This window comes from Condylostylus longicornis, unplaced genomic scaffold (assembly GCF_029603195.1).
Source record: "Condylostylus longicornis isolate FDR11 unplaced genomic scaffold, ASM2960319v2 ptg000004l, whole genome shotgun sequence".
In the NCBI taxonomy this organism is placed as follows: Eukaryota; Metazoa; Arthropoda; class Insecta; order Diptera; family Dolichopodidae; genus Condylostylus; species Condylostylus longicornis.
In genome coordinates, this window is record NW_026577973.1 from 3,219,594 (window position 1) to 3,224,989 (window position 5,396).

The 5,396-nt window shown below is 24.4% G+C and overlaps 1 non-coding gene across 1 annotated transcript; it reads left to right on the forward strand.

Annotated features, from left to right (window-relative positions):
• Positions 1-5,289: 5,289 nt before the first annotated feature.
• Positions 5,290-5,396, forward strand: LOC129614606 (U6 spliceosomal RNA). Its single transcript, XR_008697387.1, has one exon. It is a non-coding gene; the product is annotated as a U6 spliceosomal RNA (small nuclear RNA).

Genomic DNA, 5,396 nt, shown 5'->3' on the forward strand with positions numbered 1-5,396 from the left:
TAAATTTTCAAAATGGCTAACGCTACAAATTTCAAAAAATTTATTAATTTTTTTTTTGCATACGTTTTAATATAATGAATATTTTTTATCCCTACAATTTTATGAGAATTTTGTTCAAAAGTTTAAAATTTTGATTTATGAATTTTTTCTTTGTTTATTTAAATTCAAGTGTATTTATTAAATATAACAATATCTTTTATGTTTCAGGAAGTTGGATAAAAAAAAAAATTTGGATTTCTAAATTTTGAGATTCTTATTAACATAAAACTTTTTAAAGATTAAATTAAGATGAAACTTTTATCACAATTGTCCATTCTTTTAGCTCATTATTTGAATTATAATATTCAATAAATAATTCAGCCCTTTCACAATTTTTTTTTTTCCCAGCAAATGAATTTTATATTTTATTAATTTTTATTATTTTATTAATTTTAATTTAAATTTATTTTATAAAGTTTAATAAATTTTTTCTTCAAAACTTTATTTATTAACTTTTTTAGTTGACGAATTACTCTCTATGCAAATAAAAAATATGAATTACCCTGTATGAAAATATAAAACGAAACTATTAAATAATTTTCCGCATCATTTAATTAAGTTATTTTGAAAAGTAATTTGTGCTATTGAGGAAGATTTAGATATTTTAGGCTAAATTATGCGAAACAATAAACTTCTTAAGAAATATGAAAGACATAAACATGTCATGTATACCCTATATCATAACTACACATATAGATTTTAAAGATAAAATATAAATTTCTGCATAAAAAATTACACACCTTTGCACAAAGTCTTACAAACATAAGATTACACAAATATAGCTCTTCTCTATATAAATGAATTATTTAGCAAATTCGTTGATTAACGAATCACTAGACGAAGCTAAAGGAAGAAACTACCAATTCAATTTTTTAGGTCAAAAATTTGAAAATATTTTATTTTCTATTGCAATTGCCGACCTTATTTATAAAAAAAAATTTTTTTTGAAATTTTGAATTAATATCGATTTTTAGTTCATTTTTTGGTGCAATTTATTAATTGTGATTTGAAACAAGTGAAATTTGGATTCACAGTGGCGACCATAAAATTCTCGAGCTTTCTGAACAAACTGCATTTTAAATAATCTTAATAACTTTATTCTATCAATAAAAATTAATCAAAATTTCAATCAAAATTTCAGTAAAAAATTAATAGGCACCTTCGCTTATCTAAAAATTCTTATAAACTTTATTAAAACTTTCTGACTTTAAAAAAATTAAAAAAACAAACAGAGCAAAAATCAATCGCTAACTATTATTTTCGTATCAAGTAACAAACTCCTAATTAGTAATTATTAGTTGCGGTCATGCTGTGAAAAATGCTATACACTTTTGTATACCTTAGCGAACAAAACGTATACACCCACCTTTATTTATATTTTCTTATTTTTTTTTGTTATCCTTGTAAATGGAACGTAAAGCAAAAAAGGTGAAAAGTATTTAAAAAGGGAACAAAAGTTAAAATTTAATAGAAAACCAAAAAAATATGCAAAAAAAATTATTTTTAAGCATAAACAAAAAATAAACAAAAATAATTCAATATTTATAAATATTTTTTTTTAATTTTCTTTATAAAAGTATAAAGCATTAACATTGCGTGAACATGACAGAAAAGTCCAATTAAAAGACTGTATTTAAAAAGTTTCTCTATAAAGAAAATGCGAATTAGGAAGATGATCTAAGACATTACTCGTAAATTATAAAGGGAACTAGAAAGTATTTTTGCATTTTAATGAAGTGATTATAATTATTTTCAGCAACAAATACAGATACAAAATTAAAAAAATTTGTAATTAAGTGTAAGCACTTGGAAAATTCATAATTCTATGTTAATGAATATTTTAACGTCTGGTAGTGCTGATCATTATTTCTATATGAATAATTAATATATGCATATATGCACTTAATAAATGGTAATGGAAAAATTAAAATCGATATAAATAATGGTCGAAATAATAGGGGAGTAAGAATCATCTCGGAAACAAGTTTGAAATTTAAAAAAAATTCTAAACGACATCTAGTTTAGTGAAAGCGTTACAAAAGACGATGAAAATGCCTTTGGAATACTTCCTTTCAATTTTAAGAATGTAAGCAAGCTTTTAGGTAACGTACTTAGAAAAGGATAAATTTCACTTTGTGTTACCCGAGATTCCTAAAAAGTTCACCAGTTAAACCAGACAGACCGACATTTCTCTAAAAAAAAAAAGTTTATTTACGCTTCCCTACAATGGCAAAGTTCGTTCCCACCGAAAACTCAATATCCGAAATTTGGTGTCATCACATTACCTCCTTCATTGTATGCAATGCAATCGATAAATATGAATTCAGTTAATGCTTTCTTATTGGTACTTTTACTTTAATGTGGCTGCAGTTTATTAAAAAAAAGCACTGACTTCATGAAATTCTATATAAAAAAGACATAGGCTCTTAATCTATTGTTATGGGTACAGAAGTTTTAGACTTAAGTACAAAATTCAATATGTACTAGAGATTTTTTAAAATATTCAACTCCTTGAATTTTTTCTTTGAATTTCAAAGAAATTGTGATAAATTGAAAATGAAATAAATTTATCCTTTTTCTTCATTACTATACATAACCTTGTCTATACTAAAAGTGCATAAATATAGGCGATAAATTTTTTTAAAAATATTTTAAATTTAATTTCTTTTACATTTTCGCACTTTTATGGTATAATAATCTTATCAATGAAATATTTGAATAAACATAATGTATGTTTGTATGTACATAAAAATTTTATGTCTATTCTATTGCAAGGAAAAAAATATTTGAAAAAAATGGAATCAAAATCCAATTTACTGATATGAAAGTTAAAAATCTATTTTGATTTGATTCAATTTCAACTCAAATTTCAAAGTAGCTCACTAATACTCGGTTAAAGAAAACTCACACATGCATAACAATACTTATTATACTTTTTTGATATGAGATATAAAATTGTTATAAGAACAAAAAAGGGAGGAAATGAAAATTTAAACGTAAACAAAAATAATATAAAATAAAATATGCAAATAAAAATGTAAAATGCCATTTAGCTGTTGTAGGTGCGTTTAGTAAAACGCATGTATTTACACTCCCGTAAACGTATGTTCCAGGGGTATTTTTAGTATTATCAAGTTGTCATTTTGTTTGCAATGCTAGGAAAAAACCTTCTGAAATATTGGCATATAAATATAATTTTACTCAGTTTCGTATTCTGAGTGGATATTTTAACCTTTGTTTCTGCTCGCCCATCCGTTCAGTTCGAACTATACAGGGTTCACCAAATTTTTACATTAGTTTTATTATAGAAAATCTTAGAGTTCAACTTAAATTGGGTATTACCGAAGCTTTGGATAGTCATCATACAACTTCAAAAGCTATTTGGCCACATTTTATAAAAACAATGAAACTGCAAGACTGAAACTTTTCGCAAACTAATATAGTATTTTTATACGTTATACGGTAATACTAATACAATATTAGTCATAGAAGGCACCAATTTAAAAAATCAAAACCACTATATTAAGAAGGATATTGTAAGGTGGAGTGTGATAATATTGTAAGGTATTTTAATTGTAAAGAATCTATATAGAATCTATATTAGTCCATCAAAAACATTATCTAAATACTTTGCGGATTCATGAAACCGCACTAAAACTTACATTTCATTTTCCAAAGTTCGTACCTCTGATCTTAGAAGAAATAAACTTGTTTATCATTCTTTAATTATTATTAAAATTCTCTTACTTAATCCTATTTTTAATAAGTTCACTATTAAATATTCCTGAAATTCAACTATTAATGCGCACTAAAACTTTGTCAGTTTCTTATATTAAGGAAAACCAAAGTTTATAAAAATAAAATTGCTACTGGTAGTTTCACACTTCTAATCTTAGAAAAATGTCATTCACATGAAATATGCCCAAGATTCAAAGATTTTTCACAGTTATCTTATTACACATTTTTACATGTATATAAATTTAATAAATCTAACACTACACGAAAAAAGATTTGTGTTATAAATTACATACATACATACACTTAAGAAAATTTTATATTTTTCTTTTTATTGTTTGAAAAATTCGAAAAAAAAATTAAAAAAAAATAAAAATACCAAAGTATTCGGAAAATCTAATTTTCTCTTGTAGAAAAATTGAGAAAAAAATCTAAAGTTACTTTAAGAAAATTAGATTTCATTTTTATATTTTGATATATTTTTTTTTTATTATTATTATTTCATTTTATAAGAGGATAATAGAGGTCATTCAACATAAAAATCTGAGGATCAAGTGCGGTTATATAATAATGTGTTAAACTCTCAAGGACAATTTCAAGAAGTCATCACAACAGAAATAAAATTATATAGAAAATTTGTTTAAATGTCCATTTAACACTAAAGGTATTACAGAATTATCTATGGGGATGAAAGTAATTTTCTTAACTTGTTGAGAAAAACCTTTCTTTTTCTCTTCTTTTTGATTTCTGATTCTTTTTTGCTGTTTAAATCTTATTAATATTTACAAATAGGCACAGAATTGAAAGAGAATTTCTTTTTATGATTGTTCGAAAATTTTTTTTTTGTAAGTCCTGGTAACATAACTTTTAAGAATGTTTCTGAATCAAAGCGGTCGAATTTAGACACTAAAAAAATTTTATCGTTTAAATAAATCATGTCTTGTTTTTGGAACCTAAAATACTTATTTCCATTTTCACATATAGTATGGTAGTGTAAACAAAGTATTCACATTATTGTTAAGACTATTTTAAAATTTAAAATTTTCTTATTAATAATTTTATATTGCAATATTACTCTAATAATGAAAATAATGTTAAGCAGCATACAAACAAAAGAATTTGTTTCGAAAAATTGTTTATTTACAATCCATACAATATTATAAAAAAATGTTTCCACGTCTTTTGCCGTCTCGAAAAGCTATTATACCATCTCAGATCTCCTACATATACGCAAAATGTAACCAGTCAAACCAGTAAAATCTATTTTATATGAGTATTACAACCCAACCTTCGAATATCAATTTAAAAATTTTAAAATTTTATGAGAGGTAGAAAAAATAAAACAAATTATTCGTTTTTATGCCCATTATGTTCTCACCAACCCTAATAAATGTATGTATGTATGCATGTAATTTTTGTTTCACATTATTTGAATATTTTTATTTCATTTTATAACTCACAGATAAAAAATTTTGTGTCACTGAGTATATAACGAAATTTTTTCATTATACTCTTGTTCTTGCTTCGGCAGAACATATACTAAAATTGGAACGATACAGAGAAGATTAGCATGGCCCCTGCGCAAGGATGACACGCAAAATCGTGAAGCGTTCCACATTTTT